Source organism: Sus scrofa, chromosome 9 (assembly GCF_000003025.6).
Source record: "Sus scrofa isolate TJ Tabasco breed Duroc chromosome 9, Sscrofa11.1, whole genome shotgun sequence".
In the NCBI taxonomy this organism is placed as follows: Eukaryota; Metazoa; Chordata; class Mammalia; order Artiodactyla; family Suidae; genus Sus; species Sus scrofa.
Genome location: NC_010451.4, coordinates 94835176 through 94848419, shown reverse-complemented (window position 1 = coordinate 94848419; position 13244 = coordinate 94835176). Strand labels below are relative to the sequence as shown.

General features: G+C 34.0%; 1 long non-coding RNA gene across 1 annotated transcript in view; it reads left to right on the top strand.

Moving 5' to 3' along the window:
* LOC106504979 overlaps positions 209-13244 on the top strand; it is a 55255-nt gene continuing 42219 nt past the window's right edge. The window contains exon 1 of the long non-coding RNA XR_002335880.1: positions 209-681. This is a non-coding gene — a long non-coding RNA (uncharacterized LOC106504979). The remainder of the gene's footprint in view (positions 682-13244) is intronic.

Below are 13244 nucleotides of genomic sequence, written 5' to 3'. Positions count from 1 at the left end.
GTTGCCATGAGCTGTGGTGTAGGTCACAGACACGGCTCAGATCCCACATTGCTGTGGCTCTGGCGTAGGCTGGCAGCTACAGCTCCAATTAGACCCCTAGCCTGGGAACCTCCATATGCTGTGGGAGCGGCCCTAGAAAAGACAAAAAGACAAAAAAAAAAAAAAAAAAAAAAAAAAAAGAAAAAAAAGGAAAAAAAAGAGTAGAACTCTAGTAAAGTGTTCCTGGAAAGACAAGCTTCATTGCTCCGTAGGCCTTCACGTCTCCGTCCAATAAAGGGCAATTGGAACCAGCTGTTGCTGTTCCTAATCTTTTTCTCTCACCCAGAGTTCTCTGCCTACAGCAGGAGGAAGGAAGGCTGGTTCCCTGAAACTATTATGAATTTAGTAGTGAAACAACAGCTTTAAAAACCTAGTGCTAATTGCAACATATCTCTATGTCAGAGAGAGGAACAGACTACAGCCACACCACTCAACCTATGCACCAAGGTATGCTCTCAAGAGCTGCAGCCAAATCATGGAGGAGCTGCGTATTTAAAATTTTCAAGAAAAACACAGCAATACTCCGCATCTCTCAGTCATGGAATGAAAAACATTAACAACTTCAGCGTAACATGGGGCTCTGTTCCTTTTGATGATATCATAACTAGCTGAGCTGTGTTTCCTGCAGTTTCAGGAAAAAAAGTAAGTAATATACAAAAATCAGTGTGAAACAGGAAATGAGTGTGAGTGCTTGCTGACTTACAGGCTTGCAGAGGCAAACAGGTGCACACATCCAGTTTGTAACTGTGGTTATTTAAGAATGAACTAAAAATATTATTTTGTTCTTTCAATTTATGTGTATTTTTTCCAAAATCCTACTAAGTTGTTAGGACATAAATACTTATTAAGCTCTTTGGAACTAGCTACTAAATAAATGGAACTGCTAGGTATTTCTTTTGGCCTAGAACATGCAAAGAAAAAATTACCAAGATACTGAGAGTATTATGAATCCAAGTGTTTGTGAAACTCCGAAGCTTTGGTAGAAAAGGAACTCTTTTGGATATATATATATATATATATATATATATATATTTATGCGATGACTTATATACTCTTGAGCCATTGCTTCTTGGAAATTCTGAATGTACAGGTCAATATTTTAATGTTAGCCTGTTCCATCTGAGTGATATTGATATTTAAAAATGTCACTGTCTATATAGTAATTACTTTATGGATAAGCATTTATTTAATAAAAATATGAATGTAAGGAATCTGAAATAAATTGATATGTAAATCATTTTGGTTCATTTGACATTGATATGCGCCCCAAATTTGACATTGATTATGTGCAATGTTTGTAGTCCCTAAGAACTAAATGACAATATGAAAAAAAAATGATGAAATGTTGTGGAATTGAACTGCCTTCTTAGGAAGGACAGGTCTTAACCAAGTCTGTGACAACCCTTAAAGCAGTGCAACCTCTTTCTGCCAAATTCCCCACTCCCAAGTGGACCATCCGACCTTGACAAAGTAGACTCTAGTGCTTTAAGTTTTAGCACCTTGGAGATTTTGTTTTCATGTGCAGTATGTCACTCTGCTTATTGCCAGGGGTGGAATAAATCACTGTTTCAAGGAGACATACTAATAGTGCAACCAAAATGAACAAATATCAATGGATAAAAATAGTAAAATATAGTAAGAAAGAGTCTCTCTTGGTTCCATTTTATCCCCTCAAAGATTTTAGCACATTTTAATGTGAGATAAAATAAAGCAGGCTTTCATTTTTCTATATATGTTGAAGGCCAGTTTTGTTAATTAAAACGTCTTTATGACTCTGATCGCAAAATAACATCTCGAATATTTGTAATTACATTTCACATCTTTACACTATGAAGTTTTTAATAACCATAAAAGTGACATAAAATGAATAAAAAACAATGTACATGTCAATTGAGAGTTTTCAGTTAAGGTTTGGCTAGAAATGGAGACAAGTAGAAGTGTAATCTATTCTTACCTACTATATCATCTGACTCAACAATTTTCTTTTGTTTTGACTTGCTGGTGAATGAGAATGGTTCTCATTTTTTTGGCAAAATGAGCTTTAATGAGAAAATCAGGGGCTATATGTCTAAAAGTGTTATGTTTCTGTAGGGAATTAATCCTAAAGATTTTTTCTAAGAGTTGAAATGAGTGTCAGACTTGTGATAGAATGTTCTATCATTACTGTTTGTATTAATGAGAGATTAGAGAGCTGGATTAGATAGAAACATGACAAATAGTCATCAAGTTTCAGTGATGTCATAACTAGGGTGTTGTCAAAACATTGTTAATGTACATGATAGATGGTGTAAACTACATCTGAAAATGTTTTAGTCCTTCCTGAAAAGTACAGTAGGCTCTCTGTAGCCATGGTTCCAAAACCAGATCAAAAATATCAAAAAAAGAAAATAAACTCCAGAAAGTTCCAAAAGGCAAAGTGTGAATTTGCCAACTCCACCAACTATTTACATTGTATTTACAACTATTTACATAAGTATTTACATTGATTTGGCTGCTATAAGTAACACAGAGAGATGAATTCAAATACAACGGAGAATGTACATTATGTACAAATACTACATCAGCTTATTTATGAGACTTGATCATGCCCAGGTTTTAGTATCCTTGGAGGTCCTGGTTCCAATCTTCTATGGATACTAAGAGACAACTGTAGCTTCCTTTTCTCCTCCTTTTCCTTCTAGTCCTCCTACTCCCCCTTCTGATAAATGTATCTAATTAAATATAAGGTTAAAGGAGAGATCACAGTTTTTAGAGCCAGACCTCAGTGTAAATCAGAATCTCCTGGTGTGAGTCTTAGTGAAAATTATTTTACCTGATGATGATTTGAACATAAAAAATATGGGTGCATTCTGTGAGAGTTTGTAGATTAATTCAGTTAGTGTACATCTATGTGTAATATGATGTGTTTCTTTTACCTCCCATGCATTTAATTCCTAGCTCTATAAGCTTGTCTAGAGTCTCTAACCTGTCCAAGCCTCAATGTATTCTGACACTAACAATAATTTTTACTTTTAAGGTTGACTTAACAGTTGGATAATATAGTCCAGGTAAAAATACAAAGTACAGTACCTCTTCAGGGAAAGTAACATATATTAGCTATCATTATTGTTATTATATTACTGCTCCTTTTATTACTAATAGTAGTAGAATTCCCTTCTCCTTCATGCCTCATCCACAATGTGTAGTATACAGTATCCTTTTTTTTTTTCATGCTTAGCAAAATGGATTCATTATAAAATTAACTGCTGAGTGAACAGAAGTAAGGATTGCACTTGGCACCATTTAAGTGTCTAAAAATTCAAAAGAACATTTATGAGGTAAATTGCACTTTAATTAAAAGTCTGTGGTTGGAATGCGTTTTCTCCAGTGAGCTGACTATGTGTCACTGCAGCTGGTCTCCTACGTGAGAGGGGAATATCCCCATGAGAACAATGTAAGGGCAGGGCTTTCTCTGTGTCTGCAAAGGCAGCCAGAGTAATTTAGGAACAGTTCTCTACCCACAGGGAGATTTTATACACTCATCACTTTCTTTTAGTCTGATATACAGGCAGTTCCTTCTAACACTCTTATTCTTGGCTCCCTTGAATGATTGCTTTGCCAGATATAAGGCTATGACTCCAGCTTGCCAGATGGGCCAAAAAGGCCTGAAGCGTGTTTATGATACACGTCATGTCTGAGGTGAGTTAGAGATTTCCCTGGAATTTCACAAAAGAGGCAAAGTCTGTAGTGGTGTTCGGCAATTGTTTGAAGTGGGGGAAAAAAGTACAGCTTGCTTTTCATAATGTCGGATGACAGAACACAATGCAATGCCTGAAAATCTAGTACATGGAATGAAAGAGATGAAAATGAAGAATTGAGTATGAAAACCACTTTCTAATTCCAGAAGAATATATTCAAAACCCTGAGGTTTCACACTGGAAAATGAACCAGCCCTAAATATCGGGCCCTTCTATTTTATTTCTTTCTTTTGTAATTCAAATCTTGTTAACATGATGAATTTCACATTGATTAATGAATCCCACCAGATGCCCTGCTTGGATTTTGTCCAGCTTCTCAGGAACAGTAAGATTGGGAAATGCAGTATAAACCTTGTGATGGTATTTTGACAGTACTGTGTCAGATGTATCACTGAAATAACCATAGTCTTACATTTCAAAATCAATTTCATTCAATAGAAATTATGAGGTTTTCTATTAACGTTTTCCCTGAAATCTTAAGACTGAAGAGCCATATCTGCTCCCCTGTTCTCTGAACTAGGATTTGAAATAAAGCAATTGTGATACCTCTGGGGCACTGGGAAGGCATTCCTGATCTCAGCCTCTCAAACTTCATCAGCTAAAGAGATAAGATGCACAGTTAGGAGACTCATGCATAAAATGAAATTTTATATCTGAAATACAAAAAAGCATGTCAAAGTATATGTTGACACACTTGCTTTAAAATTGTGAAATGTAACTGGGTCACAAAAGATTTGTTTTGAAATTATTTCTCAGTGATGAATTTTATGTGGCTGGAAAGCATGCAGATGTATTTGAAGGGTCTAGAGGTTTCAACATGATAATATGTAACGGTTTAACATAGAATATTAAATGTGAGTTTCTTGATGATAGAGATTATCTCTTACATATACATGTACACACAGCACACACAAAATCCCTGATCAAAAACATACACAAGGCAAATTTATTGAATTTAACTAAATTGAACCACACCACTTCCCCACAAGGTAAAAAGAATACTCAATAGGAAGTGTAGGCCAGTGACTCAAACTAGCATGTAAGGAAATCAGAACTTATAACAATACAGTTCCCTTGCCCAATCTCTCTCTCTCCAGACATACTCTCTCTTTCTCTCTCACACACATACTTTCATTAGAACTACAGTAATAATGCAAAAGAAAAATTCACAGACATTTTCAGTAATAAAGAGAAAAGAAGGGAAAATGGTAAAGAAAATTGTAGGCATTGAGAAGAAAAGTACGTCATGTCTCAGGCAAAGGAAATATTTTCATATCCATTTTATTTAGACTTGAATGTAAGAAGTTGGTAAAGATAAAGAAGAGGGAACTGCTAGTAAGCTCCCTTGTAACTAGTCATGCTACTTCTTTTTTTCTGAACATTTTACCCACATTCAAAATATTATTATAAAATAATTCCATTTTCCTGTTGCTGGAGAAGTAATTCCATTTCATTTCTTTCTTAAAAGTCTTCCCTCTCAATCATTAGGCAGAGCAACCTAGTGGATACTTTGAGCATGGAAAAGGGATGGCGGAGGGTTAATAGAGAAAGATATTAGAGGCTCTCAACACAACACCCACTTTCTTAGTCTCCTCCAGGACCCACACATGGCATGCCTTTTTATACCTAGACTACAGCTTGATCATGGGCTAAAATTATTTTGCAAAAAGTAAACTTGTTACACTTTGTTTGGTTTGCCAGTTATGGGAATTGGCTACTTAGAACACACCATGTTTATTTTTCAGATTTTGTAATACAATGTACCCTGTAGGGATCTACGCTTTATCCTGAGGATTGTGGTTTTAGAAATCCCTGTAAATCCTGTGCTTACTAAGTATGACATAGCAGACAATCTCTTGTCAGCTGCTCCAAACTAATCCTGAGATGTAGTTACTAGTTAAAGTAACTGCTAATAGAACATGAGTAAGAGTTTACTTTTGGTTACATGTTTTATGTTATTTAAGTAATTATTAGTTCCAAACTCATGAAATGAATAGCTCATTCATAGATGTGCATTTGTTTATATTTGGCTGCATTATTTTAATTAGTTAAAATAATGACACATTTGATCATTAGTAATTTCATTTTTTATTAAAAATCCTTGGTTATTAAAAAATTAGCATTCTGTAAAAACTGGATAAATCTATATATTCCAGTTAACGTTACCACAGAAGTTCATTTCAGCTGCCTGCCTTTCTCTCAGAGCTGATGCCACTTTAGTATCAATCTCTCCTGATAAAACCAGTACAATTGCACTGGGGACAGACAGATCTAGGACTGAACAGGGAAATAAAACTAATGGAAAACCATGCCATTGCCCAGAGAGGCATTTATGAGTGAAGTTCTTACTGAATCCAGTAAAGGAAAATAATGTCTTTTCAATTAAGTTGATATGTAATTAACCACTGAATGAAAGAAGCTATATTTAAGGTTTAAACATTGAGCAATTGCAAATTGCACCACCTAATTATATCCAGTTAGTAATAAAAGAACTAGCGTGCAGAAATGATCATTCCAAGGTAGTTCAGAGAGAGTGTGTGCCATCTAGAACATGGAAGAAGAATGGGCAGAGAAGATACGGCAGATTATGTCAGTTTATTGGGGTATAAAGATTTCCCCAGTTCTCAATGAGGAAAAGTTGAGTGAAACTTAATAGCAGAAACACAGCATACAACCTTTACTATGGAATACGTCACTACTTTAACTACCTTAACTATATAATATCTATACACTTTTTTTTAGACTTTATTTTTTCTTTACTAAGTCCTGGTAACAATGTAAAACAATTCAAATATTTTTGCAGCTAGATGGCTGGACTGGTTAGAACATAACTCAGTAATGAAATTCAAGATTTAACTGTGCCAATTAGGAAGATGAGGCAAGCAGAGTTTGTTGTGGTGGACCCAGCCTAATTGATTCCTGCTCTGTATTGAATAAGAGCTAAGTGCTAGACTGGGAATTAGGTAAGCTGTCTTCACCCTTTTGTGCTGGATTCCCCAGGTTAGGATCATCTAGACTCGGGTAGAGGAGCTAAGTGGCTAAGTTTTTTTCCATTTATGGAAGTTAGTGATATTTCTCCCCTTTTAAGAAGTAGACTTAGGAAAATTATGCAATTCTCAGGCCATCAGTTTTTTCATAAATAAAATGAATATAATTATGGTACCTAACTAACAGGGTTGAGGAAGAGTAATGAATTAGTACATGTAAAGCACTGTGAGTAGTTCTTGGCACATAATATACAAACACAGGAACTATAGCAGGGCAGAATAAGAGGGTCATCAACAGCACAACTCCACTGGAACTTGACTGTGTGGATTCAAGTTCAAGATCCTCCTGGAATTCCTGCTGTGGCACAGCAAGTTAAGAACCCAGTGTTGTCTCTGAGGCAGCACAGGACTACATTGTGGCATAGTTCATGGCTCAGATTTGATCCCTGGCTGGGGAAATTTGATATGCTGTCAGTGTGGCTCAAAAAGGAGAAGAACAAGGTTTTCCCCATGCTAGTGGTATGATCTGGCTTCTCTGAGACTCAGGTTTCTTATGTGAAAAAGGAGATAGAAGTAAAATCTCCCTCATCAAGACATTTTGGGGGATAGATTGAGAATGTATGTGTGAATAGTTAGGAGAGCTTTAAAAATGTAGCTACTTTATTTACTCATTATAAAATAATTACTGTTATACATCTTTATTACCTATGCAAAATAGTTTTGGTTGGATTAAAGTACTGCAATTTTAAAAGTTTGATTATCATTTTTATTTATGAGGAAAATTGTTAAAAAGAAGAATTTGGGTTCTTGAGTAAATATTCAAAAGAGAGAAACAATACTTCAGAAAGTTTAAAGTATAAACAAAAGCATCTAAAAGGCATATTATTATTACTGTGTCATGATTTATAATGCTACACATTGCCTAAAAATAAAACCTCCTACTAGGAAGAATATACAGTGATATGATGTAGGAAGCATATCCTGATTTCTGAAGGAAGAAAGAGAATTCCACTTGCCACGCAAATGTTCTAAATGTAAAAAAAATAAGATGATTGCTCATTCTAAGAATGTTCATTTCATATTATTCACAACCCTGTCATTTCATACATTGTAAAATTGAAATACATAATTTCTCTAAATGAATGGGGTTACAATCATGGAATTTCTGTGATTCTAGACACTGTGAACAAACACTGACTAATCATTTATAATTATGTAAAGTGATATATATATTCTATTAGATGTGCCCACAAGATACGAAGTGCAAGAAGAAATCACCTAAATTCTGTCCTGTTTTTCCACTTTCTCGACCTTCTTCTGTGGCCTCTCCAAGGCAATACATTTTTTGGGCTCCTGGGCCTTCTTCCCTCTCTCCTGCACATATTTTCCACTTTCCCTTTGCTGTTGTCACCAACCACACTTAGCAATAGCTGCTTCCCATTAGAGTCCTTAATCCAGGACCTGTTAGGAGTGCATCCTTAAAACCCACTTAGTTCCTAATGACCTGCTTCATAGATAGCTTTATGCATATTTTATACATCTGGTAGGTTTTTCCAATGTACTTTATATCTTAAAGAGGAAGTATATTCCATTGTTAAACTATAATAATGGTGTCAAATACGTTTCCAATGAGGGACTGTATTCATGGAAACTTTTTTGGAGAGCTTTTACTTTCCAAAATATCAAAATGTAAATCATCTAACAGTAGATGCATAATGATTATTTAGCATGAGTATAAATAATAATGAATAATAATGTGTCCTATTCCCTGTAGTTTTCCTCATTATGCTGTATGTCTCTTATCCATCTGTTCTCCATTTTGTGATGCTAATCCAGATGGTTCTCTAATACACAAGGCTGCAGAAATTTATAGATAGAGGAGAGTGTAAGGTAGTCCTGTTACATTAATCAGATTTTATGTTAGTTTCAAAATGAGAAGAGTGTTTTGAAGAGTCAAAAGGAATCCAGTCCTATAAAAAGACCAAATGGCTATTAAAAACCTTCTTTACCAGTTTAGTCTCTCTGTGCAGTGTCTCTGTGGGTTTATTGACAGGAGAAAATTGTGATGCAGGGTCCTGAAAACTGATCCTCACTATCATATACAGTATTCAGCCTATTCATATTAGGTAGTAAATTATACCTCCTGACTTTTTGCATGCTTTTGGGCTCTTATAAAATGCAAAATAACCCATAGCTGGTTTTTCAAAGCAATACTTAATGGAACACTTGAAATTAATGCTATCACAAAACAAATTATGTTCATTTGGTCCTATATTTTGATTTGTGGTTTTAAATACATATGAATACATTAATAATGATACCATTGTTACAAATTACATACTAATCTCGTATTATGAAATGCATGTAAAGCACATCATTTGACAAATGTGCTCACTTTGCTTTGGGAGAAGACATCTTTGCATCAGCAACTTGCTACAACATCTGAACTTTAATCCTATTTCCAGATTTATATTACTTTGGGCAAACCATGAATTATTATTGAGCCATTTCTTTTTTCTATGTTCAGTACTCTAAAGTTAATGTATTTCATCACAACTGATGTGAAATTATGTGTCTTGAATGAGGTGACTCTAATAAATCATCTCATGAACTGTTGTTTGATAACAAATTTTTAAAATAATTTATTTCCCAAATTTAGTAATGCTTTGACATCAGTGAAGTCATATCTATTTTATTTATAGAAAAAAAAACACTAACATGAAAAGTTCTTTAATAATTCTTTTTTAAAAAAATTTATGGCCACACCCATGGTATATGGAGGTTCCGGGGCTGGAGACTGAATATGAGCTGCAGCTGCAACTTAGACCACAGCTGTGGCAACACCAGACCCTTAACCCACTGTGCTGAGCCAGGGATTGAAGCCACACATCCACAGTGACCCGAGCCGCAAATTCTTAACCCACCATACCACAGCAGGATCTCCCCTCTTTAAACATTCTTAAAGAGTCATAAATACTTGTATGTATAACCTAATGTTTTTTTAAGACAAAAAAATTCATAACTCTGTATTTTGGAGGGAGTAGACCAAAGAAACCTATTATAGGCATGAGACTTGTATAAAAGTTATTAACATGCATCTGGAAAAGATGTCACTCTACCTCAGAATATAAGTATAGTTTTCCATACCAAAAAATAAATAGAATTTAGATTTGTCAGTGAAATAACATCACCCCCCCAAAAAAAACCTTCAAGTGAAATTAAAATAATTGTGTTCTTAGTTATCCTATAAGGAAACTTGTAATTTTTCTTGCATTTATAATCAATATTATCTCTTGCGACAGAGCTAAGTTAGTACCAATTTTTAAACATGTTTAATTTTTACTGCAAAGATTTTTACCTGCATAAGATCAGAGTTTAAACATCATGTTTCTTCACTTGCATGACCTCCTTTCAGAACGCTGGCAGAAGCCCCAGCAATGTATTCATATAGTCTTATATTTTACTAAAATTTATCAAAGTAAATTATTTCAACTAAAATTGCTTGGGAGTATTGTAATTTTACTCCAACTTCTGTTTCATATGGCCTTGAAGTAGTCCTGGGCATTTTTCGAATCTGCCTATGGAGAAGTTTAGGATACATGCTGTTTGGGTTTAACGGGATATCATTTTGGCAATCACTATGTGATTTGGCAGTGACTACTGGGTGTGGTTAATTTATTGCTCAGCATTCACTTGTAGGAATGATTTCCAGAAGTTCTGTGCCAACTTGTCCAACATTATGCTATAAAAGTGTAAAGACAGAGGTTGTTTTGAGGTATAAATATCCTGTCCCATGGCACCTTGGTCTCAATGGGTGTGTGAGGTAAAGTGAGGCGGGTACAAGGTGCCAAATGTATTAATCCAGTTCCTGGTTTCTGTAAATATTTTTTTTCCATTGACTGACACTCAGGTTAAAACAATATTCTTTCCTTCATGTATACACTCAACAGTGCCCCCAAATCTTAGAACTAAATAATAATAGTAGTAATAATAATAAAGTTTCTTTCAGCTGTGCTAAAAGACAATGTCAAATATCTTTATCTAGAAAAAAAAGTTAATATTTTAAGCCAAATACTGTAGGGCAAAGTGTATTATAAAACTATCAGGAAGATAACTAAATTAAAAATAAATTTGCATTATTTTTCTGGATTTTTTGATTTGTGTGGTGTATGCCAGCTTTTGATAATCTGTTAATTGTCAGTAATTTGTTTTTTCATTCTAAATAAATTTTCATTATCATACTGAAATTTAAATTTATAATTACATATTTTTTAAAAATCCCCCAGATTACATAAGTATAGACCTTGTAATACTAGGTATGCCTTATTTTATAAATAGTAATTAATTGATATCCCTCCCATCAATTTCATTTGATTATTGAAAAAAATATATCAACTTATATACTTGGTATGTAAAATAATAAAATTTAAATCTGTGATCTTATTAATAATTTATGCCTGAAGAAACCTTCATCAATTCATGTGAAACTAAAGACAATATGTTTTAGTTTTATGCCCAGTATTATGTGGGCATACACATATCCGATATAAAATTATTCTAAAGAGAACTATGCATAGGCCCATAATGACAGTGTGTTATTAACCTCGGGTTATATTTTTGTGTACTTGGGATGACCCTGAATTAGGCCATTCCCTGCCCAATATGGGTAGATATTCTTATTTAGTATTTCTCCCAATGTGCTTTTTTTTTTTAAACAACCTTATTGAGATATCATTGACATACAAAAATTGTATATATTTAAGATGTACAAAATAAAAAGTTGTATATATTCAAGGTGTACAATTTGATTTTTGTTGAAGTATGTTGATTTACAATGCCATACTAGTTTCAGGTATATATGAATATATATACTTTTTCAGATTCTTTTCCCTTATAGCTTATTATAAAATACTGAGTATAGTTCCCTGTGCTATTCGGTAGGTCCTTGTTGGTTACCTATTTTATACATAGTAATGTGTCTATGTTAATCTCAACCTCCTAATTTATCCCTACCCCACCTTTCCACTTTGGTAGCTATAAATTTGCTTTCTATGTCTGTGGGTCTGTTTCTGTTTTGTACATAAGTTTATTTGCATCTTTTTTTAAAAAAAATTCCACATACAGGCAACATCATATGATCTCTCTATGTGCTTAGTGCTAATCCATCCCTTAGATTCTTTGCTTGATTAACCCACAATTTAAGAGAGCTCTTTGAAAGAAAACATTGATTTCTGTCTGCATCCTGATGCCTTAGATAGTGCATGGAACCAAATAAGCAGATAGTCTGTATTTAACCAGTGAATGAATCCTGGCTGTTGTGTTCATTAGTTATATAATTTATTTTTTAGTAACTCATGTCTCTTTCAGAGTATATAATCATTGTAACATATTCACCATGAAGTAACATGAAAAACTTGTAACAAATGTGGTCTATTCTTTCAATCTGAAAATTAAAAAAAATTTTCCATCGTGCAAGTGAAATTATATAGAACTTTATAAATCCTTTACCCCAAAGAAACATATAGATTAGTACATGGATATGACTATTACAATAATGAATAGCCACAGTGGTAGGCTAAAATGAAGAAAATCAGTTTGTTGGATTCCTAAATCCTATTACTCTCCTCTATTTTCCATTTTCCAATCCTTTTGCTTGGAATAATACCTTTCTATTGTTAGTACACTTGTAATATAAATCCTGGATCTGTGTCAAAAACATTGTGAAGACAAGGGGCCATTCTGTAGCACCATGAAAACATTTTTTATACTCTACTGGTTTCAGATACTCTCATTAAAATTCAATGTTAGAGTTATCTGATGAAGGAGATGAGTGTGTTGATATTAAGAATTTATGATTATGAGGTTTTCTTTTTACTGAAAATTCTTGACTTCTGATCAAATTGGATATGCTTCAGTAATTTTCTCTTATATGACTTAGTATCAACTTTCTCTTGTACATTTAATTAAAACTTTGGCATTCTGCTTTAAAATTCAACTTCCCTTCTGTAATCAGAAAGATGGTAATTATTGGAAAGCCTATCAAGGCTGCCCTTGGGCATACATGAAGGCCACAATTTTCTTTAATCACCATTTATTAATACTCTAAATCCAAATACTATCAAGTAAGTATATGTATGCATATAAATCAACATCTTAGTCAAAACCTTTGAAATTTTGCAAGGCACCATATTATATAGAGGGTGTTGCCACAGGCAAAATATGTTTTCCATTTCTTTCCAACCCTTGATTTTTTTCCCTTGTATGCAGTCTTTCAAAACTCTTTCCACTTGTTTCTTGACCCAGTGCCTCAGGGTCCCATTGTTAGCTAATCATACTTTTCCATTTGTGTTAATGTTTTATAGGTAGTAACTCTCAAAAATATTCACTCTTCCAGCTAAGAAATTTCAAAAGATTCATTTTTCTCCAGTAATCCAAAGGCAAAATTAGTATAGTGCCAGGCATTCTAGCAAGCCACCTTAGA